An 18,106-nucleotide genomic window follows, 5' to 3' on the forward strand; every position below is an offset into this window, starting at 1 on the left:
CCATGAATTTGAGAATATTAACAGAAGGCATCAGGAAGAATATTTACGAAGTGACAAGGTAATTGCATTCAGTCCTGAAGACACAGTTGTAGTTACCGCTCACTTTCGCCAGATGGCAGACATGAGCGCTACTTCGCTTCTGCCTTACTAAGATTCTGAATTGAGTTAGATTTTTCTCGGTTCGAAGTCATAAATCAGAAATGTCCTCAGAGTGACCTATGGATGTAAATTACCAGAATTTATCATCTGCTGTTACATATGTGGGATCTTTCCTGATGTCCTGCCTCACAGAGTCATTTATTAAGTGTGTTCAAAAGGAACTTTTTCCTGTGAGGCCCCACAATGTGGTCACTGCAGTGGAACGCCCGTTTCCCATGCTTAATGACATACCCCTGTCTGGGCAAGGGACAAAGATGTGTAACACTTGCAGAAGTATTAGAGGGCACAAAAGGAAGGAGCTGGGTAATATATTCCATGTCTTAACATCTATAACAACCTCTAGAATAAATGTATAAATTGAAAGACACAAATACAGCATCTGAAGAAGTTCCAACCTTTCTTGACTGTCTAAATCATCAGCATTGAGTACTATCGACCTGTATCTGTCCTTGAAGCAAATTTTTAAGGTTGTTTCTTCCACTTGTTCTATTGTATTATAAAATTGTAGTGGGCCACGATTTAGTCACACTACACTAGGATAGGCACAGAACATATAGTGTCTTTATTTTTCTCTTATCTAGGGATTCTCCTTGTGGATAGAGTAAAACTTTAAACCTGCTGAGAAATACCACCTAGTCACCTCTCATTAAGCAGTCTGCTTCCAGTTTGCTAAAGCTCTTTTCAGGTAAAACTCAGTCTTTCAGAATTTCCTTCCCTGCCCCTTCTCCTCCCCAAAGTGGCCTCTTGAGATGGGGGGAAGAAAACTTGGTCCTTCCTGGAGACCTTGGGGTGTTCCCCAGGTCCTTGCTCGCCTCAAGGGAAGGGTGTATATTATGCACCTGGTCGGACTTACCCTGCTGACATCCACAGCTGACATCCATTCTCTCTTCATCTCCTCGGAGTCCTGAGGTCCTTCCTACTGGTTTCACAACACCAGCCCCAGATTTTTCCTCAGCTGAACATTACCCCTGAGATCAGGCTTTGATTCCCAGTCCAAATGGTCCTCCCAGCACCCTTTGGTTTCAACATCATTTTACCCCCATTGCATCTGCAACCTTGGTAAGATTCCCAGCCTTCCTCACCCTGCCCCCACAGGGGACCAGCAGAGACATCAAGATGCCTTTTGCCCCATGTCAAGGAGGTCAAGGAGTCTCCAAGGAGGGACCAAACTCAGGCTCTTTCTCTGTTTAACCAAGTTACACCCTGAATTTCACCATGGGGTGGCTGCTCTGCTCTTGCGGTGCCAAATGCGAAAAGAGACAAAAACCTCTTTGTGTTTGGCCTTCAGCTTTGATCTCTGTAGTGTACACACACACACATGCACACATACACACACACACAAAACCATCCTGGGATGTTTGCAGGGAAGCCATGATATGCTTGGATCTGACCATTTCCCTGCCTCCTTCCTTCCCTCTCCTCCTAGTCTGACCATCATATATAAAGGCACAGGCTTTCTACTTCCTCTTCCTCCCTACCTTGCACTTTCTGGTATCATCTTCAGTTCTCCCAGAGGCATCACACTCACTGCTCAGATATTAGAGCCAATCATGACTTTAGGACTACTTTATTCAACTAGACCTGACTCTTGATAGCAAAAGTTGGGTCTTTGGGATTTAGAAATTCCGTCTCTCTCCAAAAAGCCCAACTTTCAAGACCCTCCCCCCACTCCACCTAAAACAGTGAGGAAATGTACTGTTACCTGTTTGTTCTGTATAGTATGACATTTTCTTACCTGGAACAGTAAGCCTCCTAGTTTAGCCTAGACTAGAAGTTAAAGGTTAAAACGGACTCAGATTTAAGGGACAAATGAATACAATCATTTTCAGGTATTTAAAGTATTATTTATTATAGAAACTAAGAACTCCATATGCAAAGTGTTTAAAATAGGAATGGGCACATAAGCACAACTGTAATCATTATCAATATTTTTACTGAATGTAAAACAAAGGCAGGCCTGTATGTCAGAGATAAGGAGGGAAATAATATATTGCCATGTTGGGACTGATTATTCTGAAAACTTTCTATTATGAAATAAATACTACCTTTTGAATTTCCATTTGCAAAAATGTTGGGGATATGAAAGTGTGAGAAAAAGTTAAAAATGAAATCAGAATACACTTTGCTTTGGGTTTACGAGAGAAGGTCAGCTGCCCGATTCAGCATCTGAAACCTATAACCTGTTTTTCATATCTCGATTTTGACAGGTTCTAGCTTTCCCCCAAAATCAATGTAAACAAAATCAGTTGCCTCATCACCCCAGAAAATATGCGACAACATGGGACATAAGGGATGTTAAAGTAACTACAACTCGCAGCTAAAACAAGATCATTGTAAAAGAAAATTATTGACAGAAAATCATTGACTCATGGTAGAGACCATTTTGGTAGAAAGGACAAAGAGAAGCTACAATACTAATCACAGTTAACAGAAAGTTGCTTCAGCTATAAGTTTTATGACCAAAACATTCAAGTTAAAACGTACATGTTGTTTCTGCTTTCTCTCAATGTGACAGTTGCTAACCCTGGTCCATTAAGCAGGCAGGCCTGTGTGTGAATCTGCTGGGTGAGGCAGTATTAACCTCTTTGACATTAGTTTTCCTAACCCAGTGGCTCCTGTTTCTTCAGTTAATGTGGATTTGGTGTTAATATTTCCAACCTTCCAAAGGACATGATTATAAGTGCCACCCAACCTTTGAGTACAATTATACTCTTTGCTACAAAGTACCCAGTGTCCTAGAAAATCAATAAGTCAGTCCCAATGGATAAGGTTAAAGACAAAAAAAATCAATATATCAGAAGGAAAAAGTATAGTCTCCAGCCATCTAGATATTTCAAATGTTATATTATTTTTAAGTGACATCACCATTCGGGGGCACTTTTTCATAAAAACCCTAATAGTTTAACTGTTGTGACATCTTTAGTCATTGCTTAACAAACCTGAATCCCTCAGAGGGTTTCTTGGGGCCATAAAGTGGATAACAGAACAGAACAGCAGTGACCAGTACTTCATTACTCAAGGACTGTCCCAGAAGCCTGGCCGGATCCCCTTGGTAGGCCAAATACAGGGTGTGCTATGCCCTATAACCTTCTACCCTTCACAGAGGAAGATTCTGGCCAGGTCTGAAAGCTTTCTCCTGCAATGCCTGAAGTTCTCCTACAGTGCCTCAGCGGCCTTGTGAGGACCCAGAGGATGGAGGAATATCCAGAATCTCACTTCCAGTGATTCTCAAGAGAGGGCTTTTCTGTTTTGAAACACTTCTAAAGCCGCTATCCTAATCCTGGACTGTATAATCACGATAGAAGGAGGGAAGAACAAGCACCTTTTATTCTCAGTTACTCCCACCTCCGAGCTAATGTGAACCAGGAGCACATGTTTTGAACTCCTGACTAATTATTAGAGTGTAAAAACAACTAGAACCGATTGCATGTAAAATATCTTAATACAGTTCATTTTTAAAATAACAATTGAAATACAAGAAATATGCACAAGGTGCTGGGTGCAGTTATGCGCAGTCCTGGCCACACATTGAAATGACTGGGAAACTTAAAGTCAGGAATCTGACTGAAAAGGTTCCACTTGAATTTGTGGTGGAATGGAGTTGAAGAATCAGTGTTCTTTAAGTTTCCCATGTGATTCTAATGTACAAAAGCAACTGATTAAAACCACAGTATTACAAATACACAGAGAAAGATTCTATCTACCCAAAGAGCAGAAGCGCAGAAACAGGATCCCAAAGCTTCCAGAGACCAGAATGGTCTCCTAGCAACTGCTTCACCTGAAGGCCACTGAAGTAGCAGCTGTTATGACTAAAAGTTAATGGGAGCAGTTTTCATCCTTGTGTCTCAGCCTGATTACATTACCGTTGGCTTTGGTACAGTATTTCCAAAACTCATAATCGTAACAGTCACCAGAGAAGCTTGCTCAAACTAGAGATTCCAGGTTTTTCCTTCCTAGTTCTACTCAATAGGTCTATATACTGCAGCCTAGGAAGTCGTACGTTCAATAAGCACCTCAGGTGGTGCTTATGACTTGGCAAGTTGGAGAAACTCTGCTCTAGAATCCAAATTGTTAAAACGGCCTCTCAGTTCCAGTCTTCCGATTTCACCCAGCTTCAATTCATCACATACATTATTTCTAGAACACTCTTCCCACTTCCTATATCCATTATGCCACTCTCTGCTGGCTAGCACAGCCTGGCTACGTGTTCTCAGGTTGTATCATTTGTGTACTATTCTTGTTTGAATTCCCTTCCCCTCTGGAAGTGCAGGAACTGGGACTGGACATAAAGGAGATCGTTATGGTCTTCAGACCACAGGACACGGAGGTTAGGAAAATCCAAAAACAATAACAAAAAGTAATAATAAAAAGTGAAACAATATTTGAAAGTCAAGCAGACAATGCAGCTAAACAGCCTATCTGAAGCACCCTAGCCTACAAGGCCTACCTGTGTACTCGTTGGGAAGAAGAGATGTCAACCCCCATAGCAATCACGGCTGACACTTTTGCACTTACTGCTAAGTGCTTTTCATACATCATCTCATTTCATCTACGTAGTATATGAGGCATATACTACTCTTGTCCCAGTTTACATAGGAGGACGCGTAGGTGTTTAAGTAACTTGCCCAGTGACACACAATATAGAGCCAGGAAGCAAGCCCAGGTCAGGCAGGCTTTGAACCACTGAGCGATACTGTCTCCCACTTACAGAGAACAGAACAAATAAGTAGGTCCAGGAAACAGCCTCAGTTTCCTCATCTTATGCCCTGGAAACAAGTGAGCTGTAAAAACTCCTAAGCTTAGATTGGAGTCTAGTTTTTCAGGGAGGCATCCCAGATATCATGTCATGCTTCTTTCTTAACCTGCTTCTTGGGAATTTTTGTTTAATATTGTTTAATGTGCTTTTTTAAATTGTTTAAAAAAAAAATGTTGATTGAAAGCAATTTACTTAAAAGTGACTTTATTCTGAGCCATGTTTGTTAGCATCATCTTCGTTGGCTGACAATTCAAGACAAAAATGTTGATCCCTAACCTAGGTTCTATATTCTGTTTCATATTCATTTTTAATTATGTTTCTGAGAAATAAGGCCATTCCTTTGAATGTGTTTCTTGTAGTAACAGGTTCAAGGAAAATGATAATGAAAAAAAAATCTGATGTCTCTACCTGAGAAATGTGGAAGGAAATCCTTTAAGAAATTGATTATAATATATGCTATAGTGGAAAACGAATGAACTTGGTGTCAAACAAGCCAAGGTTTGCCTCACTGTAAGCTGTGTTACCTGGATTAATTACTTCCCTTCTCTGAGCAATGATGATTAATCTTAAAGTAAGGATAGTATTACCTAAAACAAAGCTGACAAACTATGACCATGAGCCAAATACGGCCCGGCCGGACTGTTCTTTAAAACCCTCCCTCCAGAGAAGAATAATTTTCACATTTTTTAAGAGTTGCAAAAAAAAAAGAAAAAGAAAAAGAATATTCAGTAGAATTCCTTTGAGGCCTGCAAAGTCTAAAATATTTATTAATACTATCTGGCCCTTTATAGAAAAAAATTTACCAACCCCTGACCTGAAGGCAAGACCCGCCTAGGTTATCATAGAAAGCAAAGCCAAGATGAGATACAGAATCTATATTTTAAAGTAGGTTCTCTCACTAGGTCCCAAGAAGGCTCCCAGTACTTGAAATTCAAATTGTGTTTCAGCAAAATTTCAAATGACCACAGGCCTCCTAACAAAGGAGAGAAGCATCAAAGCAAAGACTCATTTTGTGAAAGGCAAGGATCTGCTACCTGAATTATTGCTAAGCTTGGTGTAGCATAAAGGTTTTCAAACAGGGAAGGAGACATGACTTGGAATCTACTGTCCTTTAAAATGTCACGCAGAAGCATAAACAAACAAAACAAGTAACCTCTGGCGTTGTTCTGAAGGAGAGGGAATAAGAATGAGTGGACTGGACCTTCATTTGACCTCTCTTGTCCCTCCTGAGCAGGCAGCCTCAAGAGATCCTTGGATGCACAAAGACTATTCTGTGTGTGTGTCTGTATGTGTGTGCACATATATATGTTTGCATGTATTTCAAAATTGGAACAAAATGAAATTCATTTACAATAACATGATTTTTAAAAGCCATGATAGAAATGCTATATAAAGAGGTAACTACATTATGAAAGTCTGAAAGTTCCCTCATCATTGGAGTTAGAGAAAGTTAAGTGTCTCTGCCAGGACCTGGAAAGCATTGCATTCTGTCCCCGACCTCGGCCACTCACTGTTTCTGGTTAAGGAATTCATACCAGTCACAAGGAAATTTGGCTTCCATTCAAAAGGAGGGGGAAGAAAACAAAAACAACTCCACTGTAAAACAGAAAGGAAAATGAGTCTGACAGATTTATTCCTTTCTGCATTTCCTGTTGCTGCTTCCCAAGGGTGGCTTTCAAAAGCAAGATTTTGTCCCATGAGAATAGCCGCTATAACGTGGCGACCCTCTCTGAGAAAGATCAGCCTCTCCATTTTCATTTCTTGATATTTTTTTAATTCCGGAGCCCCAGAACAAGCCCCAGGTGGCCTCTGTGTCCAATACAAACATGTAATGTTCTCTTTCCTTTGTTTTTATAAGACTTTAGAAAAGAAGAAGATGGGGATTGTTATCAAAGTCCCAAGGACAGAGAAGGTGAACCCAGGCGTGGTCCCAGAGGGAGGAAGAAGCCATGTGATATTTGCAGAACAAACAGAAATAATGACAAACTAACACTTTCAAAAAACTAGAACCATTCTCATTCATGTGTCTGCTTAAAAATGTATGTTTTGTAAGTACATGTAAGTGATACCCCAAAGACAGATTCAGGAGATTGGAGATAGGCATGCACGTAAGTGCAGACTCAAGCAAAGGATAAAATGATTCCATGGGGGCAGAGTGGTGAACTAATGTATATTACATGTCAAAGCGTCTGCCAATTGGGTATGTTCTTATAAAGAATTAATGTTTCACTCACATTCAATACAGTTGACTTGCTCCAGCTGAAATGGACCTAGATAGCTATTTATTATCTGAATAGCTTTAACACAGTATTCTCCACCCCACAGCTGAAGTTATTGAGTCTAACATGTGGTATTCATTAGTAGAAATCCTGGAGTGTAATTGTCTAGATTTTAGGCATAAAGCTTTGCAATAAAATTTTGCATTAAAGAAAAGATTTATATGCAGTCTCCTGAGTTCTGCCACCAACATAGTAGAAACAACAACAGTTTTCTTTTCCTTTGGCCTAAAACACATTTCACTGGCTTTTTAAAGAGAAATTACATTCAGAAAAATCAGAGCTCCTTTTGCAACAATTTTTTTTAAATACTTAAGATATCCTTTCTGGAAAATCATTTAGGAAAAATAACTCAATCGTTCTTGAAAGGATAGGGAATAGTGATTTCTGTATGCAAGGCATTTAATTCCTTCCCACTTTCTTCCTCCTCCGTTTTCCCAGTTCTTCCTCCCACCCACTTATTTGAGAATTATAATTATATAGAGAAAAAAGTATTAATAATTTGTAAAATCACTTGTTAGGTTTTATTAATTAGCAAATAATATTTTATTCCCATTTCATATAATTTAAAATATTTTTTTAAGAGTCAGAGTCTCACTCGATTGCCCAGGCTGGAGTGCAGTGGCATCATCATGGCTCACTGCAGCCTCAAACTCCTGAGCTCAAGCAATCCTACCACCTCAGCCTCCTGAGTAGCTAAGACTATGTGTGTGCACCCTTGTACCTAGTTAAGTTTTTAAATTGTGTGTGCATATGTGGAGACAGGGTCTCGTTATGTTGCTCAGGCTGATCTTGAACTCCTGGCCTCAAGCCATCCTCCCACTTCAGCCTCCCTATGTGCTGGGATTACAGGTGTGAACCACCATGCCCAGCTAAAGTAAATTTTATAATCTATTTTTGTTCATTTGTTTATTTTCACAGTGATGAAATTATCATATCAAAGGCCTAAAAAATTCAGAAACATTATGAGAGTAAGGTGTAGGAAGCAGTTTGGGATTTTTTTTAAGAGCCTTTATACCCACAATGGAAAAGTTTTAGATCCTCATTTTTTAAATGTTGAATAAAATATTTAAGATAAGGTCATCAGACATTGAGCACTTTACTTAAAGCTTTACCACCACCAGCTCCACAATAATCCAAGGACTATGAAACAGGAAGTCACATAAAATGAGCTGGAGTTTCAAATCCTAGCACATTTGTGTACACACCAAAAACACTTATATTTCTTTCCTTTTTAAAATGTGTGATTTTTCTTTTCTATCAAAGTAACATATATACATATTTTTAAAAGTCAAATAGTACCTGTAAAAGAATGAAGTTGGACCCTTACCTTACACCGCATACAAAAATTAACTTAAAATTCATCTAAGACCTAAACGTAAGACCTAAAACTACAGAACTCTTAGAAGGAAACATAGGGTGGTCTACATGACATTGGATTTGGCAATGGTTTCTTGGATATGACACCAAAAACACAGACAAAAGAAAAATAGACAAGTTGAACACATCAAAATGAAAAGCTTCTGTGCATCAAAGAACACAATAAACAGAGTAAAATGGCAATCTCCAAAACGGGAGAAAATATTTGCAAATCATATATCTGATAAGATGTTAATATCAAGAATATGTAAAGAACTTCTACAATTCAACAACAATAAGAAATAAATAATTCAATTTAAAAATGGGCAAAGAAGTTGAATTGACATTTCTTCAAATAAAATATGAAAAGATGTTCAACATCACTAATCATTAAAACAATGTAAATACAAACCACGATGAGATATCATCTCACATTCATTAGGATATCTACTATTTTTAAAAAAGAAGATAACAGGTGTTAGGGAAAATCTGGAGAAATTGGAACCTTGTGTACTATTGATGGGAATATAAAATAGTACAGCACTTGGGCAAATCGTGTGCCAAATTTTCAAAAACTTAAAACTAGGATTACCATATGATCTAACGATTCCACTTCTGGGCATACATTTAAAGAAATGAAAGCAAGGGCTCAAAGAGATATTTGTATACCCATGCTCATAGCATTATTCACAAAAGCTAAATGATGGAAGCAATGCAAATGTTCATGAACAGATGGGTACATAAACAGAATGTGGTATGTACATATAGTGAAATATTATTCAGCCCTTAAGAAGGAAATTCTGACACATATTACAACATGGATGAATCTTGAAGACATTATATTAAGTGAAATAAGCCAGTCACAAAATAATACTGTATTGGGCCGGGCGCAGTGGCTTATGCCTGTAATCCCAGCACTTTGGGAGGCCAAGGCAGGCAGATTGCCTGAGGTCAGGAGATCGAGACCAGCCTGGCCAACATGGCGAAATCCCGTCTCTACTGAAAAAAAAAAAAAAAACTACAAAAATTAGCCAGGCATGGTGGCAGATGCCTATAAGCCCAGCTACACAGGAGGCTGAGGCAGGAGAATTGCTTGAACCCAGGAGGTGGAGGTTGCAGTGAGCCAAGATCATGTCATTGCACTCCAGTCTGGGTAACAAGAGTGAAACTCCATCTCAAAAAAAAAAAAAAAACAAAAAGAAAAACTGTATTACTCCACTTATATGAAGCATCTAGAGTAGTCAAATTCATAGAAACAGGAATTAGAATGATGGTTGTCAGGGCTGGAGGGGGAAAAGAAGAGTAGTTTAATAGATCTAGAGTTTCAGTTTTGCAAAATGAAAAGGTTCTAGAGATTGATTAGATAACTGTGAAAATACTTAGCACTACTGACCTATATGCTTAAAAATAGTCAAGATGGTGTCTGTCTTAGTCTGCTTGTGCTGGTATAACAAAATAACTGAGAGTGGGTAACCTATAAGAACAGAAATTTATTTCTCACAGTTCTAGAAGCTGAGAAGGCCAAGTTCAAGGCACCAGCAGATTTTGTGTCTGGTGAGGACCCGGTGTCTACTTCCAAGATGGCACCTTGAATGCTGCTTCCTCCAGAAGGGACAAAGGCTATATCCTCACATGGTGAAAGAACAAAAGAGGGCAAACTCACTCCCTCGAGCCATTTTATGAAAGCTCTAATCCCATCCGTGGGGGCTCTACCCTCATGACTTAATCACCTACTAAAAGCCCCCCACCTTGTAATACTATCACATTGGTGATTACATTTCAATATGAATTTTAGAGGAGACACAAATATTCAAACCAAACCATTAGGTAAATTTTATGTTTTGTGTATTTCATGACAATTAAAATATTTTTAATTTAAAAATAATTTTCTAAAAGTCAGGTAGTGGGGTTGGGGGCAGGTTTAAAAGGAATTAAAATGAGAAAAAAGAAAACTCAAATAGTGACTGCTAATGACTACAAGGTCTACTTGTAAGATAATGAAAATGTCCTAAAATTAGACTGAGGTGATATTTGCACAACTCTATGACTAAACTAAAAGTCATTGTATTTTATACTTTAAATTGGTGAATAATGTGATTTGTGTATTATATCTCAATGAAGAGAACAAAAAAGACTGAATAAGAGAGAAGTCCTCCTGCTTAAGTGCCTGAGCTGGAACTTTGATCTTTTCTTGCCTTCAGACCCAGGCTGACCTTGGCTCTTCTTGTGTCTCCAGCTTGCCATCACTAGGACTGGAACTTATACCATAAGCTCTCCTGGTTCTCAGGACTTTGAACTCAGACTGGAACTATATCATCGACTCTCCTGTCTCCAGCCTAGTAACTGCAGATTTGGGGACTTTTCAGGCTCCATAATTGTGTGAGCCAATTCCTTTAAATCAGTCTCTTTATACACACACACACACACACACACACACACCCCCTATTGGTTCTTTCTCTGGAGAACCTTAAAATACCCCCATATCTCCAAATAACATGTTCAATTTATTTCTTGATATTATCTTCCTTCAACAGAAAATAAGAATCTAGCTCTCATCCCTAATTAAGTTATATTATATTGCAATGTTGATGGAATATCACTACATTGTATTCTATAAGACTCTGTCTTAGCTAACTTGAAAGGGAGATTATCCTTGGTGGCTTGAAAAAGTGAGCAGCTGCACTGAAGAAGCTCATTTAGCAAGCAATAGTAAGTGATCTCTAGGTAGTGCAGGCGGCCTCTAGGACCTGAAGGCAGCCTGCAGCTGACAGCCAGCGAAAAAGATGGGGCCCACGGCCATACAACGATAAGGAAATCGTTTTGCCAACAACTTAAATGTGCTTGGAATCAGCTCTTTCCCAAGTTCAGTCTCTGATGAGATTGCAGCCCCATTTGGAAACTGAATTGTGGCCTTGGGTGACCTGAAAGCTGAGAGCCTTGCTGAGCTGTGCCTGAACTTTTATGACACAGAAACTAAGATAAAATGTCATGCACATGCCTGTTGTCCCAGCTACTTGGGAGTCTGAGGGTGGAGGATCACCTGAGCCCAGGAAGGTCAAGGCTGCTATGAGCCATGATTGCACCACTGCTCTCTAGTCTGAGTGACAGAGTGAGACCCTGTCCTAAAAAAAAAAAAAAAAAAAAAAAAAACTAAAAAGATTAAAATGTGTGTTGTTTAGGCCAGTAGACTTGTGGCAATTTGTTATCCAGCAACAGGAAAAAAATAATACAATGGATTTTTTTCAACTTTACTAGCAAATTTGTTATTAAAGGTTTAAAATTTGTATTATATTAATTTCTGATTATTATTCTTGTTCTTTGAATACTTTTTCAATTGTCAATTGTGTCCAGGTCTAATTATGAAGGAAGGGAAGAAAAAATAATCTGAGGGCTTGCTTACAATTGATAACAAAAATATTAATACTCCTCTCCTCCCTGTATCCATACCCTTTGCAATATGATTTTGTAACTCCTTTCATGAAGATATAGTTATTTCCCCAACCCTTGAATCTGAGCTGGTCTTATGACTTGCTTTGACCACTAGAATGTGGGAGAAAAATGTTAGATACCAGTTAGAGCCTAGCCATCAAGAAGTAGTTGAAGCTTCCACCCATTCTCTTGGGACCTTGCCTCTGCCTAATGAATGAGCCTGTTGGAGGACCAGACAGAGACCACACAGACCAGAGCTGAGTCAGCCTCAATGCACCAGTCAAAGCCCCAAAGATGTGAGACAGCCAAGCCACAATCAACAAGGCCACTCACCCAACCTGGCAGATGACCTCACATCCCATCCTGCCCACTGGGGACCAGAATATTTGTGAGCTAGAGAAGTGCTTGTTATTTTAAGATACTACATTTTGAGGTGGTTTGTTATATAGTAATAGCCAAATAACACACAGCTCTTTATACATATGTTTAGCCCATCCTTTCATTTCAGCCTCACTCTCACCTTTCTTCGGAGATATCTGCTGCCTCCAGTTTCTGGGAATGTGCAGTGTTAGTCATTCTTTTTCTTGTTAACTTCTCCCTTTGCGTGGCATCAGGTTTCATCTTCCTATGTCCTGCTAAGCCAACAGAGCATACGAAGAGTTCCAGAGCCAGCCAGAGTTCTGTCTTTCAAATTTTCATTGCCAATTTTCTTTCTTTTCTTCTTTCTTTCTTTTCTTTCTTTCTTTCTTTTTCTTTCTTTCTTTTTCTTTCCTTCCTTTCTTCTTTCTTTTTTTCTTCTTTCTTGTTTCTTTCTTTCTTCTTTCTTGTTTTTTTTTTTGAGACAGAGTCTTGCTCTGTCGTCCAGGCTGGAGTACAGTGGCATGATCTTGGTTCACTGCAGCCTCTGCCTCCCAGGTTCAAGCAACTCTCCTGCCTCAGCCTCCTAAATAGCTGAGACTACAGGCACGCACGACCACGCCCGGCTAATTTTTGTATTTTTAGTAGAGATGGGGTTTCACCATGTTGGCCAGGATGGTCTCGATCTCCTGACCTCATGATCTGCCCACCTCAGCCTCCCAAAGTGCTGGCATTATAGGCGTGAGCCACTGCACCTGGCCTTGCTGCCAAGTATCATTTGGTGTTATAGCCTCTTTCATTCTTTTTGATATTCTTTATTCCTTTACTGTCATTTAATGGGATTTCAGGAAAGAGTGGACATAAGCATGACACTCAAATGTATCATTATAACCAGGTATTCAATACAATCCTCAGCTGCATAAGCAATATGTATTTCAGCCTCCAAATGCAATGCCATTTGTATAAAAAGAGATATAATGTGCTCACTCTCCATCACTTGCCACTTTTTTCTTCATGATTTATTTTTGGCATAGTTGTCCATAGCAACTCTCATTACCTGCCAGCACAATCTACCCACCTTATCTTGGTGTATTCTTCATCACTTATCAGAGTTTCTTCACTGGGGCTCTACAGAATCCCAGGAGTCTATAACATGTTGCCAGAGATTCTACAAGAGACATAAATGAGAAAAGTAAACATTGATTTTTAAATTTTGCATACCATGGTATTCTAACACTCATAGTAACGGATGATGACCAAGTAGCCCTGTTAGAAGTTTTCTTAGAAGTCTTCCAGCCCGTCTGGCAGTATAGAGTAAGACCATTTCATTTGATTGGGTTCTCTTTTAATTTTCTAAGTGAATTACAGGTGGCCATTAATAATTATTAAGCACAGAGTTGCACATAGCAGAAGTTCTTCAGAATTACATTCAACAACCCCTTACACATACCAAGTGACCTAGTGAAGAAAAAAATAACTCCACTAGTGCAAAATAAAATCAGAGGGAAGTTTTTATTCTGAAGAAGGACTTTCTATGCACCATAACTCAGCTTGCTAATTCGCGGTTATTGTAAATGTTGCATGGATTGTGTAGGTAAATGGCATTGGATGTTTTTGTAGTCTTGGCTCCTTTCTTTCTTATTTATTTATTTGTTTGTTTGTTTGTTTGTTTATTATGATCTTATGTTTTCTATTTTATTAGCCCTTTTTTTGTAAACATGACTGATAATCCACTGTGGTGATGTTTGAAAATGAGAGATAGAAGATGTCAATTTTAGACCTAACTACAGGGAGAGGTTGCATAAGGTTAACAACAAAGAATTATAGTATTCTGAGTCATTTCACTTTCTGGTTGAAATAAGTGACACAATAAGAAAAAAGGAAGGAAAGAAAGAAAAGGAAGGAAGGAAGGAAGGAAGGAAGGAAGGAAGGAAGGAAGGAAGGAAGGAGAAAAAAGAAAAAGAGCAAAAAAGGAAAGAAAGAAGAAGAAAAAAGAGAAAGGAAAAAAAGGAAGGAAGGAAGGAAGAAAGAAAAGAGGGAGGGAGGAGGCAGAGGGAAGAGGAAGGGAGGGAAGGAGGGAGGAAGGGAGGAGAGGGGAGAGGAGGGAGGGAGAGAAGGAGGGAGGAAGAGAGGAGAGAGGGGGTGGAGGGAGGGAGGGAGGAAGGCAGGCCCAGACCGGCAGGCAGGCAAGAGAGAGGGAAGGAGGGTGGGAGGAAGGAAGGGAAGAAGGGAGATAATGAAAAAAAGTGACATGGTTTGGATGTCTGTTCTCCCCACATCTCGTGTGGAAATGTAATCCCCAATGTTGGAGTTGAGGCCTGGTGAGCAGTCTCATGGGAGTGGATCACTCGTGAATGGCTCAGTGCTGTCTTTACCGCAGTGAATGAGTTCTCCTGAAATCTGGTTGTTTAAAAGTGTGTGACTCCTCCCCCCTCTCTCTTTTGCTCCTGCCCTGGCCATGTGAGATGTCTGCTTCCCCTTTGCCCTCTTTCATGTTTGGAAGCTTCCTGGGGCCCTCACCAGAAGTAGATGCTGGAGCCATGCTTGTACAGCCTGCACAACTGTGAGACAATTAAACCTCTTTTCTTTATAAATTACCCAACCTCAGGTATTTCTTTACAGTAATGCAAAAGCAGACTAATACAAAAAGAAAACAAATGTCAAGAGCAAGGATAGAAATAATCTCATTTCATTCAAAAATGAAATGTGTATGCTTATCTCAACAGTGAATTGATTATGCAGCAAAAAACTCAAGCATAAGTATCACATTTTAACAAGTATCATATTAAAGGGGTACATATCATTCTTTGCTTTTGCTTTCAAAAATAATGCTTTGTGCATATATAGACCTATAAAAGAAACCACAAAACCAATATGTGTATAATCATTTTGTAACTCTATATGTTTGTAATAATTTTGTAACTATATTTAAGCCTGATCATGTCAATCAGTAACAAATCATTTCTTCAATATCCTGACTAAAACTGTCCTAGACTATATTTTATTCATATTGTTTGGGTTATGGCATTAGGAGCTTTACTATTCACCATCATCAATTTTCAAGTTGAAAACATTAATTAAAATTAATTTACAGCTTGTATTTAAATTAAGTCTATACAGCCTACCTTTAGGAAATTAAATCCCATTTTGGCTTAAGACAGTTATTTAGCAGAAATTTATTATGTTTGTCTCATGAGCTTTAAAAATTTATGAAAGGAAAGAAATTAATTTTAAGTAAAGTAATCTAAGCTTAACTGCCTATATTTTTCAAGAAAGGTTTGGCCAGGCACGGTGGCTCACCTGTAGTCCCAGCACTTTGGGAGGCCGAGGTGGGTAGATGATTTGAGGTCAGGAGTTCAAGACGAGCCTGGGCAACATGGTGAAACCCCATCTCTACTAAAAATACAAAAATTAGCCAGGCGGTGGTGGCACGTGCCTTTAATCCCCACTACTCCAGAAGCTGAGGCAGGAGAATCTCTTGAGTCTGGGAGGCAGAGGTTGCAGTGAGCCTAGATCGTGCCACTGCACTCCAGTCTGGGCGGCAGACTGAGACCCCGTCTCAAAAAAAAAAAAAAGGAAAAAGTTTTGCTGAAAAGTCACTTTTTCTCTAGATAAGAAGAAACTGCAAATGACACAGATGAGCAACATACCATATCAGTTTTTTGTCCCATAAAAATTTGTGATAAAACTTTTAGGCTGTGGCAAGCTGAATAATGGCCCCCAAAGTTGTCCACATCTTAATGCCTGGAATCTATTAATATGTTATCTCACATGGCAAAAGAGAGTTAACAGATTGATTCGAATTTAGGGTCTTAAAATAGAAGGAGTAGCTCAGATTATCCAGGTGAGCCTAATGTAATCACAAGGGTTGTTATAGGAAGGAGCAGGATAGCTGAGGTTGGAGGAGGGGGAGAGAGAATGATTTGAAGATGTTAAGATTCGAGATTGAAGACGGAGGGAGAGGCCACTGCCAAGGAATGCAGGTAGCCTCTAGAAGCTGGGAAAGGCAAGGAAATGGATTCTTCTCTGCAGCCTCCAGAAGAATGCAGCCCTACTAATCCATTTTGATTTTCTAGTCTCCAGAATAGCACAGTAATAAATTAGGGTTGTTTTAAGTTAAGTTTGTGGCAATTTGTTATAGCAGCAATTGGAAACAAACACATAGGCCTAACTGGGTAAGGTGAAAGCACACACATATACACACGCACACACACACGCAATCAAATAGGTAATTGTTTTGTTTTTTGTTTTGTTTTGTTTTTTTGAGACAGAGTCTCGCTCTGTCATCCAGGCTGGAGTGCAGTGGCGCGATCTCTGCTCACTGCAAGCTCCGCCTCCCGGGTTCACGCCATTCTCCTGCCTCAGCCTCCCGAGTAGCCAGGACTCAGGCACCTGCCACCATGCCCAGTTAATTTTTTGTATTTTTAGTAGAGACGGGGTTTCACTGTGTTAGCCAGGATGGTCTCCATTTCCTGACCTTGTGATCAGCCCGCCTCGGCCTCCCAAAGTGCTGGGATTACAGGTGTGTCATCCACCTACAACTACTGGTTTGCTTTGTGGGGTTTATATGCTTGGTGGAGAGAGAGAACAAAGAAAATGAGTAGGTTAATAGGTTGGCCAAAATAAATGGATCCCCAGGAAAACTGCATTCTCTATTAAAAAGACCATTGACAATCATTCCTGGATTATCATACCTACAAATTACTGACCCTGCTAAAGCACCACGAGCTGCAGATATGAACATTTTTGTGCAAAGGTTCCCTGAGACGTGAAAATTATTTGAAGGGTTCATCCAGATAAAATGATTTGAAGTGGCTATATTGCACATTCACTTGCTCATGTGTTCACTGTCTACACCCACACTCCACACAGGAGACAGAGCACAGTGGCAGTGTCTCCAAGAACATGAGGCTGACCCTAGAGACCAATAATAGGGAGGCCTTCTATTCCTCACTCCTACAGAGGTGTGAGGGTTTCATCTTATTTGAACGCTAGCTCTCTGTTAGAACTTTGCTTGTTGCTGACTCATCAGGCACTGCCTTCCATGCTTGCTCATCTGTGTCATTTGCAGTTTTGAATCCAGCGGTATCTTAGTCTTTGCTCACTTACTCTCTCACACTGCAGTCTTGTAGCTACTGAATCATTTTTCCTGAAAGTCCTACTACCCTCTACTTCCATGCCAGGTTCTGTAGGTCTGTATTTCTTTCTGGAGCAAGTCTTCTGTTTGTCCCTGTAAGAGCAGTTCTCCATTCTGAAGCTGCATACTCAGTGCTCTGTGCCAGGAGTTGGCAATTACAGCCCAAGGCCAAATCCAGCCCACTACCTGTTTTTGTAAAGTTTTATTGGAACACAGCCATCCTCACTTGTTTACAAGTTGTCTATGGCTGCTTTCAAACCACAACTTCAGAGTTGAGTAGTTGTGATAGGGGTCTTATGGCCTGCAAACTCTGAAATATTTACTATGTGAAATATTAAGAAAAAAATTGGTGGCTTTTGCTGTATGATTTTATGGCTATCAAAAGAGGGTTCTGACCCCTATTCCATTGGAAGAGACAATTCCTTTCTGTTTAGAGTAAAACTTGAAAGTTTTTCTGGCTGGCATGGTGGCTCACATCTGTAATCCCAGCACTTTGGGAGGCCGAGGCAGGCAGATTACTTGAAGCCAGGAGTAGTTCAAAATCAGCCTGCCCAATATGGTGAAACCCCATCTCTACAAAAAATACAAAAATTAACAGGGCTTGGTGGTGCACGCCTATAATCCCAGCTACTT

This window comes from Theropithecus gelada, chromosome 5 (assembly GCF_003255815.1).
Source record: "Theropithecus gelada isolate Dixy chromosome 5, Tgel_1.0, whole genome shotgun sequence".
Classification (NCBI taxonomy): domain Eukaryota; kingdom Metazoa; phylum Chordata; class Mammalia; order Primates; family Cercopithecidae; genus Theropithecus; species Theropithecus gelada.